Genomic DNA, 17,274 nt, shown 5'->3' on the forward strand with positions numbered 1-17,274 from the left:
GATCTACCTCCAGTAGATGGCAGCATCATAGTGCTTTTACTAGGTAGTACATGTTTATTTCTGTTTCCATATCATATCATAGATTAGTTTTGAAGGAAAGGAAAATTATTAAACAGCATTTGCATGTGACAACTCAGAGAACAAGACAACATGTAAAGCTTGATGTTTCTCTGTTTTTTAAATTTGTTATTTGAGTTCAACTGAAACCATACCTGAGTTTGTTTTTTTTTTTATTTTACCCATATCTGCTCCACACACAAACTTTAAGGATAGTTTTATCATTTTTATTATCAGTCACTGAATGCACAGATTTTTTGGCTCTAGGAGTCAAAAGGAAACATTCCAAAACATGAGGATGTATCACTCAGATATTAGATTGTTGCCAAACAACTTTGTCACAAAACAGAACAAAAAAGTTTTTTGATCTCTTAAGGTGCACTTAGAAAAAGATAAAAGTGTACGTCAATTTGTCCAGAAATAATAACTGGTAGTTTTACATGGTTTGATACATGCTTCTATTATCTGTCCACATGTCAGCTGTTTTTCTTTGTGGTGTTGCAAGATGTTAAAGTGTATCCCAGCATGCACTAGTTGAGAGGCGTGGACAGAGGCAGACTAGAATTTTCCATGTACAGACAGATGACAGGTTCTCACTTTTCTACTATACACACTTTAATGGGTTGATTGAGATAGTATATGTATTTTCACCTAAATCATAACAGAATCATCAATAGTCTGTTGTCCAGTTAGGTTTGTATTACTAAGTCTGTATTTTCTATGTGTGTTTATTTGTCATAAATCACCTGAGGCTCATAGTTTACTGTCCTCAGTCTAACAACAGTCTGTGTGTGCTGTCATATGGCAGCTTTATTCAGATGATGGATTGCTCTTTTAGTTCCAGAGCTCTTCTGCTGTCACTTCCACTGAAGTCGACGGTGTGTGTGTTTGTGTGTTGGGGGGAGGTTGCTGTGTGTTGACAATGATGACAACAACTAACATAAATTAGAAGGCGCTCCAATGGACAGATGGGCCTCCGACTGCAGCCGCCTGCATACAAATGGATTCCAACTCTTTGCCATAGAACAAACAACCGTTGATTATCTGTTTGCATCCGGGCCGATGCCAGGTTCAGACCACGCTGTGAACCAGCTCCAAAGGGCTCATGGTGCACTCTCCTGACTGATGTGATGACACTTAGCTACAGGGTTTGTTTGAGGCAAATGTCATGTCAAATTGGGATAAATGTCATGTCAGAATCAGAGGGGCCTTCCTCCTGAGCGCTGCAGAAACATCACTTCTATATTTGGTGAAGTTCTGCTCTGAGGAGATAATTTAATCTGAACAGCCTGATACATACTTTAAATTCCTACTGTCTACATGTCATCCTATCTTTAGGAGAATAAGAGGCTCACCTCCTCCCTGAAATATTTGTACATGACATGTACACCCTCTGATAAATCCCCTTCACCTGCTTCCTCTTTCTTGAAACCTTACTTTGCTGTGAAGCATTACTTTTTACTACATTGTGGCATCCCTGTCTGGGAGATGACTGACAGACTTACTGGAAATACACAGAATGGAAAAAATTCCAGTGTTCCTTTATTATTTCATGGATCACTAGGCTTAAACAAAAAAAGTGTATAATAGTAATAAAAGCATACAGTATATAATGTTTAAGGTTTTAATTTGAAGCGATCTGTTCCTTCTGGAAAAAACCTCCTTGTCATGCACAGCTGTTGTCCAAAATGTCTGGTTGAATAAAAATCACTATTTGTGCCTAAAAATCATTCAAGTAACTGCTCATCACCATGCACAGAGTTGTATTATATCTCTCAAAACCTGTTTTTCCAATTTCTTTAATATTTTCCATTAAAACTCATATAACTAACTTATTTGTAACTATTTTATCATATATACAGATATGTTCTATATTCAATCAGTGATTTCCATCTGGGGTGCACTGGAGTAGAGGTACTTGTTTTTTATAGCGGTGTTTTATAGCACATTAAAAAATAACAGGTAAAAGGGTAAAACTAATGGCATAATAATTCAAGGTGCAAACAAATAAATAATAAACTAGATAGCTATAACTGGGGAATGCCAACTTAAATAGTAGGGTAAAGACAGTATATAATTTGTAATAAAGAGTTTAAAAAAAAACACACACACATACACAATAAAACAATCAGTGCAACTTGGGGGGATGAAAAATTGTAACTGTAACTGTAATGATTATTAGTGTTAGTTTATAGTTCATATGGAATTTAATGTGTCAGAACAGGGGTAACTGAAAACAAACATACAATAAAAATAAATAATAAATACAAACATTACACAAAAGCCTTGTTTTATTTGACATGCATCCATAAAAATCACACCTCCTTACACCTGTTATCAGACACTGTCAGTTACACCGTATGGATGGAACAACCTCAGATAATACAAAATACACAAATAAAAAAAAATAAAATAAAAAAAAATAAAAAAAACAACTTGGCAAAAATTTCACTGCAAGCTAAAAGTTATACTGTAAATGACAGAAAGATATGCTTACTCAGGTCTTAAAGTAAATCACATGTTTTTATTCATGGTGTTAAAATGTGTAGACATGTTTCCTCTTGTATAATTGTTTTATAGATTTTACTTTTGGGTGGCCAAGCCAATCAGATGAGGCACAAGGAACCGTCCTCCTCTCTCCATCACTTTTTTCTATCTCTGTTCTCATTTTTCCCTCCACCAACATTTCAGTCCTAGCCAGAGGCGGCTGTACGTGGCTGATGGCATCCGGCGTGCGGGGCACCGCACATGAAAGGGGTCCTGTCACTCACTTGAGGCGACCATATGTGTGCCTGCATGAGCTCTGTGCCAGCGGCGGGCTGCCTCTGCCAGAAGACATTAGGGAAGCAGCAGGGTGTCATTAAGGCGGTACGATGATTGATTAACCGTAAATCGTGAGCATGAGACCTACCAGTGCCTGCCTCTACCTCTGCCTTCACACCCAACACACACACACACACACACACACACACACACACACACACACACACACACACACACACACACACACACCCTTTTCCACCTACACAGGGCTGGAGAGAGGCAGCAGTGGGCTGAGGTGGAGATGGAGACAGAGGGAGCCCCCTGCAGATGCGAGGGTGTAATTGCATTAGCTGCCCAGTAGGGAGAGGATGAGCTTGGGTTCCTCTGAAATGAACACAGTCAGGGGGCCACATCAAGCCATTAGTAGCACCGCGGCCCTCTGCTTCACTCCTGAGGCGGATTTCATATGCTACTGTTCTGCAGCGGCTCATGGAGCTGTGGGGAGTTAATGGCAGTTCCCAGTGGCTTATCCTCTGTCGCTGGATGTCTGTCTGCCGATGAAAGGGGACTTTGAGTGGAGCTGAGAGGATTTTTGCTCTGAAAAAACTCTTAATTTTGAACATTTGCCACTTTGGGAAGCTGAAATCGAAAGTCCTAAGTCAGCATTGGGTTTTTGGTTTGCAACAAGGTGCAGCAGGAGACCCGTGTGTCATGGAAATGACTGTTTCTAGGAAGTGGTCAACAAGCAGACAGTGTTGGCAACATTTGTAGTGTCTAGAAGAGGAGGTCACATTTTGTGGAATTTCTTGGATGTCCATGTTTCAAGTGCAGTCTGTGATATTAAGTGGCAAATAAAGGTGTAATTGCAATTGGAAACCAGGTGAATATCCCACACTCTACCCTCCTCTGCAGCCCTCTCTTACAGCAAGCGTTTGTGTTGTCAAAATGAACACTTTAACGCAGATTAATCCATCATCATGGTTAATCTGATTAAAAATTTTAACGCAATTAACCCATCTGCAATGCACAATGACTGAACATCTCTGGCAATGTATTTGGGCCAGTTTATCTAAGTAGAGTTAGAGTTAGAGTTAGCATGTGGAAATAGGCAGTTGATCTGGTAGTGACAGGCAGCAGAACCAACCCACTGTGTTTCCCACCATGCATGTCGCGACAAAATTCCAAAGATGCCTGAGTTACCTACCGGCTTTGTTTGTAAACAAATGGTTTGTTTATGGTGGAGCACACTTCGAAATTGTCCACCATGAGGCAAGAGATTCAGGTGAGTAATCACAGAAAGACTAATGGATTTGTGATACTTAGAATATGACTGGGGTTTTACAGATTTGATCTAAAATTGGTGACGAAAGTCTCCTGCACCTTTAAGAGCATATATATTCCCTTCTTTCTTGAGTCTGTTTGCTCATGCAAAATGAAACGCGATTAATATAGATTAAAAATGAATGATATTTAATTGTGATTAATTGAAATTAATCCACAGCAACCCTGTGATGAATCTGAATAAAAATTTTAATGGTTTGACAGCACTAAGTGTCCATTCTTGGATTTTTAGTTAAGTGGATATTAAGTCTAGCACACACTCAAACAGGTAAAGCTGAAAAACAGTCAAGGACTGTGAACGCGACACGCTCTCTCTCTACAGGGCCTATAAAAACTATTTATGTCCTCTTCAAAATGGAATCTAAAGTCAAAATAATTTTGGTTTTTTGACAAGAGTTTACAACAAAAACCTGTCCATGTCAAAGTGAAAAGGAACTTCTTCAAAGTAACGTCAGTTAGTTAAAGTACATAATGTTATTACTGAATAAATATTCACCCTTTTCATGTCAGTATTTACTAAATACACAATTGGATTCTGCAGTTTTCCTTTTTACAGAACTGCTCAGGGTCTGTGAGGTTGCACAGGGATCGGGTATGAACAGCCTCTTGTATCAGGTGACTGACTGGCTCACAACTCTCTGAGTGGTTTATTCACAACATTTACAACAGGACAAGCTTCTGTTACAAATGCTGATCTCTGCCAACATGATGTTCAGGTAAAAGGATAAAATTATTTTAAGTATCCTAATGTCAATTAAGATTATTCTATGGGAAAATGTTATCTATTACAAGTGGCTATAGAATAGGTCATGCTTGTCTTGCTGTTGCTCACATTAAACAAAATATAATGGAGTAGTGGATGGAGCTAAATGTACAAGGATCTGCATCCAGGACTGGACTTTTGTGACATCAATAATATGTAAAGTAAAAGCACAGCTGGGATGTATTTCTGCAAGGAACTGGTTTTTATTTCTTTTTTTATGTTGCTTTTTGAAACTGAGATTGTCCTTGATACTTTTTTTCTCATGTCTTGTAACTGACACATTCTGCTCAGAGTAAACTATAAAAACAGTCACTTGTGAGCCCAAATTAATATAAAGAGAAATTCATCTTTACAATTGATTCCCAGGTTTTTCTCTTATTTTATACTTGAACAGTGCATCTCAATCAGTGAGGACCTTTTGGTTTTATAGACTCCCCTGACCTGATTTGATTTGCACAGAGCAGTTATAGGCTATCTTTTATTTTTTATTCTATTAAAGTTGTGGACCTGTTCAGCATATGCATAAACTTCATATACAATATTACCAAATACTATTTTTTCCATATTTCAGATTTTCTGTATTTTCCTGATATTTTGTGAACTATTATATTTCCACATTCTAGAGAAAAGGCTTTAGGCTGTGTTTTCTTTATTGTATCATTTGACTGTATTTTCCCTCAAAAAAAAACAAAAACAAAAAAACCCTCTTTCGTTAAAGTAATGACCTATGTCAACAAAAGTCTTTTTTTTTTGTTAAAGTACCTGATTCAGAGATAAAACTTGACAAATCTTACATTCACTGATAAGATAAATTGGACTGTCTGGCTATTATTTTCAAGATAAATGATATAGTGTTATTAATTTTTTACATGGGTACATTTATATGATCAATGTATAGATCTAACACTTGAGGGAATGTGAAAATTCAATGTATTTTAATGTGTAGACAGTGGTTCGAAGTAGAAGTTGCAGCTCAGAGAGAAAATTCATTCTCTCAATAATTCATACAATTTCATATTCTAATTTTATTTTTTATAACTATATCCAACAAGTATTTTAGACTTAATTTTTCATTAGTAATGATCCTCATTTACAAAGTTTCACTACTTTTATTCTGGATTTTCTTCTACACTTTGCTTGTAGACAAATGCAACTGACAAAATTACGTCTGTCATACATTACCAGGTCATAATCTAACTTGTTTCTTGCGTTTCTCTTCATCTCATCTAAATACATGAGCAGGACTTTCTGCACAGCCACCGTTTCCAAACACAAAATCATCCATAGTCGCTGACCCCAAACAGATACAGTGTCAGTTTCCATATAACTGGTGCAAATCTCAGAGCAGCATGTGTATAAAATTACCATCATCTAATGGTGTCTGTCTTCTATTTCCTCCTGGCTTTCCACCCTCTGTGTCCTGGAGTCATGTGGAGCCACAGAGAGATGAGTGATGAAATCAGCAGAGAGGGAGTTAGCGATGGGACCACTCCGCCTAATGTTTTGTTTGGTATTAACATGCACAAGGCAGTTAAACTCCCACTGACTTGGATGAAAAACATTTGGGATAGAGCTCATCAATCAAAGGGCACACACACCAGAGCTGTCAAATTCCTGGGGCGCTCTGTGTGTGTTTGACTGTGTGTGTGATATGTATCTCAAAGGATTCGTGAGGAGGAAACTGTCTCTCTCGACTCCACCCTCGCTCAGATCACTTTGGGTCTTATGTTTTCTAATCACTGATATAGACACAGACGTGAGGACAGATGGACAGATGAGGTTTTTCAGTCTATTGTAGTACACCTGGACAAACAAACAAAAGTCTTAATGACCACACAGACACTTCACAATGTCTTTTTCATCACATTAGAGTATAAAGAAAACTGTATATTGATGTTCTGTTTTTTAGACAATTGGGAATTATTTTGACATAATTAAATTTTATTTGTTTAGTTAACCCATAAAGACCCAAACATCCACTGATGACACAAACCATCTACAGATATAAACTGTTTAATCCCTGTTGATCCACTAATCCTATCAATATTTGTAAATAATTGGTGTAAAATACAGTTTGTCATCTTTTCATGGTCTTCAGATATGACCCATCTGGATGTTCACAGGCTCTGCAGTGAAGGTGGAAACACTGTCTTCTTCTACAGCATTGTTTCACCAGTAAAACCCACGGAGTTGGATCAATGGCAGTGGATGGAGACACTTGTTTTTACATTCAGTTAGCAATATCTTTGCAGAAAAAGTACTTTTGTCTTAATTTTTCTCTGTTTTGATATAATTAACTTTTAATTTCCTGAGTTTTTATGAACATCTATATAATCTGTGAATTAAATGTAGGAAAATACATGATTTACACCAAAAAATGCAAAATACAGACAACATTATGAAAAAAAGTTGGTAATAAATCAGTTAGAAAGATAAAAATAGAGAAACATTCACTTGGGAACTGCCACAAAAGTAGCACTGGGTGTTTATGGGTTAAAATCTCAACTATTGAAAGGAAAAGTAGTGTATAAAAATGGCTGGTGTTTTTCCATTTTAACAGCATGAAAATGAAAAAGTGATGTAACTGTTTTGATTGTGTCCAGTTTATACTGTTACTATGATATACAGTACAACCAAAAGTATGATGACGTGTGATCATCTTTATGTTTAACCAGCAGAGAGCAGCATGGAGTAACCTGAAGGAGACTGTGTGTCACTGAGAATGTCACAAAAAAAGTTTAGATGAGGGTCCAACCGAACATTTCTGTCATGCCATCACTGTGCATTAATTACCAAATAGACATAGAGGTTCTACTGTGTTTTCCAGCACATTATTTAACTACATCTTTAACTATCAAATGCATTATCCAAATATATTGTACAGTCCTCAAATGCAGTGGAAAACAATTTGCTAAACCCTTCAAAAAATATCTAATCCACCCTAAAAGAGCATTCAGTGTCCATATGAACTATACGAGGGGGCTTCAAAAAGTTTGTGGAAAAACAACATAGCTTGGACATGGTTTAAGTTCCATGACCTTCAGTTTTACACCATTACACCATTTTATGCTTTAATTTCAAATGGGACACTGGGAGTGGGCAGTGTAATAGAGAGGTTCAGGACACAAACCATGAATCTACATGACCTTTAAATGCATCCCCCCCCCCCCCCACACACACACACACACACACACACTTTCATTTCTCATCCATTAATAAAGTCATGAATCCCCAAAAGAAGAGGAGAGAAAATAGATGGAATGGGTATTTTGCGCTTTTAATTAGACAGGAACAATAAGAAACGGGTGAAATAATTGTCTGGAATCTCAGTAGGTGCAGTTAATAGTCAGTATCCAAAGTAAAACTCAGTCTCATTCACTAACAGCCCTTGACGGTACCAGGAAGCTTTTATGTATATACTAGTTTCAGAATCACTGTAGTAGAAGGTGAATTCAGTCATTCATTCTTCATTTCTCATTATAACCTCATAATTTTAATAACATAATACAATTTTTGCACAATTATTTATGTATATTTCTTGAATTACCATACTGATACATACGTACATATACACATGTATATACATATCACACACACACACACACATATATGTATATATGTGTGTGTGTGTATGTGTGTGTGTGTGTATATATATATATATATATATATATATATATATATATATATATATATATATATATATATATATATATATACACACACACACACACACACACATATATACACACACACACACACACACACACATATATATATATATATATATAAAACCAGGATACCTAGGAAAATAGGAAACCCTAGGATTAATAAAATATTCTCATTCTGATTCACAGCTTGGTAACAATATGATAGCTACAAACTTTATTCCTTAATCTGAAACTTTTCTTGAAGTCTTCTCTGCAGGTAGATTTTTTTTGGATTTTTCCACATTCATACAGTTCAGAGGTCCTGTATTTGTGTCACCTTCTATACTGCATTTTCTTCCCTGCTTTGTTGTAAAGTGCCTTGGTCTTAGATACTCCTTGTCATCTCTTCTTTTATATGATTCCCCAAAGCTGTGGGTCCCCAGAGAGCTGGCCTGACGCAAAATCAAAAAGAGCAATTTGACTGGGTCTTTGAAATGCTTAACTGTAATGTCAGCACTGGCCTCTTTCAGATAGAAAGGAGAGAGAAATGTCAGCACAGATTTCTATCAGCCAAGTCAGTAAAGAGTGCCCTCTTGGTGGCCAGCTGGGCCTGCCAACAGGACAACTGCCCTTTTAATACCCATGTTTCTGCAGCCTTTTGCCAGGATTTGGAGATGCATTTCAGCATTCATTGAAGACACATTTGCTCCTCAGGGAAAACACTTGAGACAGCCTAAACAAAAACTTTTGTTTGGTCAACAACATTTGGAAAGATGGACTTTTTAATCTTTGCTTCTTGTCAGTCACTGTCAGGTAATATCAAAGCATCTCTCTGAATTTTCCCAGAAGTGTAACCATAAATGTTTTGCCCTCTGCAAGAGCCCTAAGATTAAAAAAAAAACAAAAAAACAACAACATGAGGCTCTCCAAACCAATCCAGTTACTGCATTGATGCTTAGAGACTAAACCAAACAGAGGAACGGTGATTTCAGTCTGCATTCTCCTCCATAAACATGTGCAATAAACACAAATATTTATAGCTGTGCTAATTTTTTGATGGTCTGCAATGGAGAAAACTTTCTCTATCTACACAGTAGACCTATGTCAAAAAAGATTTTCACAAATTTGGTAAAATCTGTGTAGCTGAGCTGTTCTGTCCACCTGACCTGTGTGGCATATCTGGGTGCTGATTGGACACCTTCAGGCTGGTCACAGTAGAGGGCTGTTCTAAAATGTACGGTTTTAAACACTGCTCCATGCCGCAGATGCCCCACAGTTTTGAAGGATCATACAAATGGCATTCTGACTGAAGGAATGTCCAGCAGACCCGCTACCCCTCACATGAATGTACAGTTCTATAGCAAAAGTTATCTCCAAAGTTGTTTTCAAGAATTTGACACTACGTGCTGTGCATCAGGTATCTTCACCTGTAAGATCATCAGAAACCAGCCACGCAGACAGCTGATGAAACAACTACTTTATATAACCAAAGAATCTCTGCACAAACCGTCAGAGTTTATCTCAGGGAGGCTCATGTGCAGCTTCTCATCCTCACTGGGGCCTTGACCTGACTGCAGCCCATTGTCATAACATCTTAACATAGCACAGCCATTGAAGAGGAGTGGACCAGCATTCCACAGGCTGCAACAGACAACCTCATAAACTCTATGTGCAGGTGATTTGTTGCACTGTGTGAGGCAAATGATGGTCTTATCAGATCATGACTCTATTTTTGACCCATCCATCTGTGTCCCTGTGATATTCATGGTTCAGTGCCTGATAAATGTCTTTTTTTTTTAAGATACACCTGCATTGTGACCAACCTAAGACACACCTGTGGAATGATGAAGTTGTCCAATGTGCATCTTGATACATCACACCTGTTGGATGGATGGAAAGGACTGAGGAAAAGATGTGTGCTTGGGAACATAGTTTTAAATAAATTTGTAAAAGAAAAAAAATCTGAGGGGAATATTCTATAGATCTAACATTTCAGCAACTGGAACAAAGATAAAAGCCTTGCATTTATAGTGGTGTATATATATGTGTGTCAAAGTCATAATTTCCATACTGCAACTACCCTGAATGTTAAGTTTTCACAAAGATAATTTTTTTTACATGTCATTCATGGCTCACTTCTCCAGGGCCATATGTTCCATCAAACCCCACCTCTCCTCCTAACCCTAACAATGTGTAAACCTCAAGATGTACTGGATATTTCATGTAGCAGATGTGGGAGGTGAGATGCAAAGTGGCTTGCAGGGAGAACACCAAGAGTAGAAGGGAAAAGATTTACATTAAGGGATGTTTGCCAAGTTAAGCAGTATAAATATGGTACCCTCAAGGAGACAAGCCAATTAGATTCATGAAAGAGCATCAGCTGACCCATGAGCTAATGTGGGCTGGTGTTAAGGTCACCTGCTATCAGTGATGAGCTGAGGATTGTAAGATCATCTTGAAATTGGGACACACATTATGATGCTATCCTCAGACAATGTTTGCGTTTAAATTAAAAGCTACAAATGTAAGGGAAAAAACTATTTGAAAAATATCTGTATTAGTGCGAATAGTTTATTAATGATAATGAATATTAAAGAAAATGAAAAACTATCAGCTTCCACCCTTTTTTTATGGATCCACACCAGATTTAAGGGGTTTGTCTTTGCCTCGTGCACTATACTTCAACCAAAATGAAAATCAGTCAGGCAGTTTCTGTGTAATCCTACGGACAGATGGGGGTGACCACATAACCTCCTTGGTGGAGGTAAAAACCTGCAACTACTTGTACTTTGACACTAGTTTCAGGACATTTTCTTATATTGCTTTTACTCCTCTGTAGTGTGGTAGGGGTGGATTGTGGCAGTCTATAAAAAGGCTGCCAGTTTCAATTATGTGCTGCTGCTGCTGCTGCTGCTGCTGCTGCTGTATAGGACACACACCTCCCCTGGTCCATGGCATTTCATCCTGCTTGTCATGTTATTTTTGGTGAAATAATCACCTACTAGGTCTGCAATGGATCTTTGCCTCAATCCTACTCTAGTGGTCACCTTAATGTTCAACCTCCACAATAAAAATCCAATTTTAACTCTACTGGAACTGCAAGCAAAAAAAAAGAAATGATATTGCTTTAAAATCAAGCCAAGATGCAGGATATCATACTCAAAATATCATGAAAAGTACAGTGGTGGAAAAAGTGTTTGGACACCCCATGCATTTGTGATATAGAGAATCACTCTTAAGTATTCTCGAAACCCACAAGCTCCCTCCTGCACATGCACTGTTCTGTTGAGGTCAAAACTGGATGTTTAATACAGTGGCCGACAAGGGCCAAACACACTGCAACAGCCCAATGCGTCTCAGTTAGAAAAAACAGCTGCAAGTACAGAAACGATGCAAATTCACAAACTCAAACACAAGTCTAAAGGAGGTACAAAAAGAGGAACGTGGTGCAAATGAAAAAATGCACCGCAAGACACAAAAACATATGAATAATCATTAAATGCTCTGCACATAGAGAAGTAATGCAAAGCACAAAACGATTCAAACAAAGAAAACATCTGCAAACGAAAAACGATACATAACCAGTCACTACAACGGAAGTGCTCCAAACCTGTAGGGGGCGCTGTCAGCAGAACAGCTCAATGCAGAGACACACAGGATGGAGAGAGAGACAGAGAACAGCTGACTGACAGTGTTTCAAACTACAGTGGGAACAAACTGAAGTTATGGTGTAGAGCGGTCATGTGACTTTTATTTGATTGTATTTGTCACAAGTCTGTTGTCTATAAATTCTGGTTGGCCGCAGGTTTGGAGCACTTCTGTTGTACTGACTGGTTATGCAGCGTTTTTCATTTGCAGATGTTTTCTTGGTTTGCATTGTTTCTTTATTTGCAGAGCATTTGAAGATTATGTATTTGTTATTTTTTCATTTGCATCACGTTCCTCTTTTTGTACCTCCTTTAGACTTGGGTTTGGGTTTGTGAATTTGCATCATTTCTGTACTTGCAGCTGTTTTCTGTAACTGAGATGCATTGGGCCGTTGCAATGTGTTTGGCCCTTGTTAGCCACCGTAGTTTAAAGCCTCTTGACACACATCCAGGGCCTGACATGTTGAAACTGTCAAGAATTTAGTTTGGTTATTTTTTCATGTTAACAATAAACAACAAAAAAGATGCCTCAACGCATTTTGAAACACAAAAATTTTTTTTCTACAAATATTTCCTGATAATACTTGAGACTTTGTCAAATTTTAAGGGTGTCCACTCCTGTAAATATCAAGAAAGATGAACTTATTTTCCTGCAGCTTCTTTTCTAACTCACGACTTTCCTATTTTCCTATTATGACAGGTTGAACTGCACTCACCATCCTACCTACAGTAAGTGATATGCAGGCACTGAAGCGGCTCTGTTGTCATGAAAAACACGGTCAAGATATAAAAAAGTTTGTCCACACAGTGTGGAACCACTCTCTGCAGGACACTACCATGTTGTTTTGTGGTCCATCACAGAACAGTGGGGAGGAATAAAGGAAAAATGTAAAAATGTGGTAAACCAAGGGCATCTGCTGACCACAATTCACATAAAACAGTGTGAAGTTTTATGTTTTCATCTTTGAATCCACCTGCTTTGTATTATCACACTTTTCACCTGAACTAAACAATACAGCAAAATGATTCACTTTAAAGAAGCATGTGAGTAAGAAAAGGCTGTGAAGTTTCTTGGTAAAGTATTGCATGCTTGTATTAATTCATAATGGGATATTAATCTGTGAACATATGGTTTTAGTCTCAGTAAATAAACCAATAAAATTCACATTAAAACACATGCACTCATATCTGTTTGAGGCTCTGGGAAGTGTAATTACAAGGCTGTGATCGCACAGAGCTGTGATGACAAAGCTGGCCTGTTGCCAAATGGCTTGCTGACTCCTCCTGACAGACCACACACACTCGCAGCCACTCTCGGCCACTCAGGCTTCATAAAGCTTCAGTACAAATTTCAGTACATGCCTGGCACTAAATCTTAACGTATGTTGCAGCTGCAGAGAAATATTGTGTACATGTCTAAGAAACAAACCATTTTGACCCGAACGACCTGATGACTTTTCTCTTTTATTAATCTTGTCTTTCAGCTGAGCATAACATTTCAATTTTTTACCTTTTTCCTGCCTAACATAAGTGTCTACCATTTATTTGCAGAAGGTTTGTGTACAGATGAGTGCTGTGATACTTGAGATCAGTCCTATGACTACCGCTTTTTGAAGATCTTGTCTTATCTTGGTCTCAGCTGTATTTTTTAGTCGATCTTGGACAAAGAGGACTTGGCGTTGTATTTAAGACCAGTCAAGAACACAAGTGTTAGGTCATTATTGTGCACTGTCTGATTGATTTATAACATCATTACGGATAAAACCTTCTGCTACAAATATGACCAATAACTTGAAGATTTGACATTTTTGTAGAGCAAGCTGTGTTTGTCTGGAAGAGGCCTCAGCCAAATCTCCTGTAATGTTTGGCAAGTTAAACCACAAAGAGTTCATCTGTAACATCAGTGTTCATATAAACACAATGTGTGAATAAATAATGCCTTATAATGCAAATGTGACTATGCCTCACTCTCTACACATCTATCCACTTTCATTGAAAGTTTAATCATCTTAAAGACAATAGATATTTCAGTGTTTTAGCCAGAAAATCAACTGGTTTGGGCGTATAACCTATCCATCCCAATCCTGTGTAATGACTTGACAATCTCAGTTGCCAAAGTGTCTTTTCTTTGTCTCTGGTCGTGGTCTCAATTTGGTCTTGCTCCCTCGAATTCTTCATCTCTTTCTGTCTCAGTGTATTCTAGTTTTACTCATAACTTACACTACATTCACACTGCAGGTAAAAGTTGCCCAAATCAAATTTTTTTGCCCATATGTGACCATATCTAATATTTTTTTTAATAGTCTGAACAGGATCAGACCCAGACCACTTTCATATGTCGTCCAAAATCAGATGCGTATCTGATGTTTTCCAATGACTGTGACCTCAGTATGAACAGTCATGTTGCATTTCATCCAACTTTTACATCACTGAAATGCAACAGACGTCACAATTCTGCACTGAATGAGGCAAGATCCATATTTACTTCCATAAACACAGTGTGGTGCGTATGATGTCATGCATTTTCTGTGTTTGTGGGTCACTGCTGGGCTGTAAACTATTCACACATAAGTCTGATGACAGTCACATTTGAATTATAATGTGAACAACCATGCAAAAAAAAATTGGATTTTGGAAAAAAAAATTGAAATCAACCTGCAGTGTGAACTGAGTATGTCTGAGTTTCAATTAATTCACTCCAGAGTTTCACAAATATTATACTGCTGATTACAAACTATAGTAAAAGTCTGGTTTACATCCAAATGCAGTGCAATTTTCACAGAAAATCTGCCACCCAATAGAACCTTTTTATAATCCACATGTGATTCAGGAAAGTGAATAAGACTAAGATGGCAGCAGTATGACTTTATAATAGTCATATATTTCATATGTTTGACTAATACTCTTCATAATGTCACCTTACATATTTATTGCTTTTTTTTCTTCTTATCCGCATAATATATGGTAGTCAGCATGTCTGTCTGTCCTTCTGTCATCATTTTGTTTCTGGATCGTAATTTGAAAACCACTCAACACTTTACAATTAAACCTGCTCCACTTGACTGGGCTAATTCAATGTGTGTTGAACTGGAGTGTTTTGACCCATATCGCCATTTGCCTAATTTAGTTTAAGCTCTTATGGCTGTTAAGATGTCTCTACATACATGTTTTTGACTGATTGAAGGAGTTATTTTCAGAAACTGCTTGACTTCTATGCCATCAATAGTCAATAATGTAGGCTAACTTTATTAAGAAGTACCACGTTTTAGTTTTGTGTTGGATGTGAGGGAAAAATAACAGAGGAGTTAGAAGCCGCCTCAACACTTGATATTTATTGGAAGATATCCTATTCATTGTGCTAAAGTACTTCAGCATCAAGTTTCTTCTTTTTCCTACAAAAAGACAAGTCATGAAAATATAAATAAGCAATTATCTCCAAAACACTAAGGATGCTCTATTTTTCAACTAAAAGTCGTATAAATGCATGAAAAGCAACAGTAACATACAGAGTTGATGAAAAATAAAAGGCCAGTGTTCTGTAAAAACTGCAGGACAGATGTTGTGTATAATGCTGGTTTGGTTTCTGCATTTATCTTTAATTGTTTTTATTATACGTGCATGTAAACTGCAAACAAGTTTCCCTATGGGATACTAACAGAGTTAATCTAAATTGTACATTCTTGCTTATTTCATACTCTACTAGTCAGTAAAGACCACTGACAGAAAACATGATAGGACTTGAATGCTGTGCTGGTGCTGCAGACTCATCTGGTCACCCAGCTGCTTTCTCTCATAATGCTTCAGTGGCTTTTGATGCTCACAAGCAATTTCCTACAGATGACTATCACATTACATCAAATTAAACTGCATTACCTCACACCCAATGAAGAGGTTTATTTACTCAACAGATGGTGGCCTTATCTTGGGGAAATATAATCCTCGCCTCTATGGATCATGCAGGTTTGTTCATTTTTAATGGCATTATTTACGATGGAGCTTAGGTCATACGGCTTTAAGTTAACACAGAGCAAGAGCATAATGGTTAAAGCAATAAATATTATATGTAGTGGTATTTTTACTGCATTTAGAGGAGTATTACCTAGAAGTTGTTGAGCACAAAACATCAGTGAATATCACTGTGAAATATCATCACTCTCATTTTGAGGGTAAAAGTGTCTCCACTCATCTCCATCTCTGACCTGAAATATCCTCCAGCTGAATCACGACATTTCAAAGGAGACAAGAACAGCACTGTATTTCCAGTGTCAAACCTCTTATTTCCTCCAGAGATGTAGAGAAGCTTCTGGACATTCACAAGTTGGCCACATATCTGCAATGCACTGTTTAAAGGATGACATACACTAAAAATGTATGAGAAATTTATCCTGAAAACAGTCTACCACTCAGTTGATCTCTTTTATCGGTGCTGTGGAGCACCACTGTTGACAAAAACGATAGAAACACCAGGGAGCCTCCCTGTTGCACTGGGTAATAAGTTTCTCTTTACAAAACGGAGAAACATTTTAGCAAAACAGCTCCAAACTGTAATAACAAGCATCCCTTTGTAGACTTTAAAGAGGAGCTTTGCCTGCTGGAGGCCACCCTGTGTGAGCTGTGAACTCCTAAGATCACACACAGGCTCTGTTGCCTCCGCCGTCTCCAGAGACTGTCAGAAGTGATGATCGCTAGGGAGCAGGGCAGGCAAGGTAATGTCTGGTTTGACTACTCCAGACGTCTGCCACATACTATTCACATATAACACCAGCCTGTACAATCATTGGACATTGTCTGGAATTCACTTTAATGCGAAAGGGCAACCGGCCTTCTGCAGTTGGACCTTTGGCTTTGAATGTGGTTGCTGAGACATAAATAAACTCAGCAGAATAAACCCATTAAAGGCAGCACAAAAGAGTTGTGTGAGAAAAACAAAAATTAACGGCTAAAATCTTGAGTGTGTTGCAGAACTGGGATCAAAACATGTTCCATGAGGAAGCATGATGTATGGCTGTTTCCTGTTTTGCCTCTGTGAATGGGCTCTTTGTGCCCTCCGCTCGGC

Source organism: Sphaeramia orbicularis, chromosome 12 (assembly GCF_902148855.1).
Source record: "Sphaeramia orbicularis chromosome 12, fSphaOr1.1, whole genome shotgun sequence".
In the NCBI taxonomy this organism is placed as follows: domain Eukaryota; kingdom Metazoa; phylum Chordata; class Actinopteri; order Kurtiformes; family Apogonidae; genus Sphaeramia; species Sphaeramia orbicularis.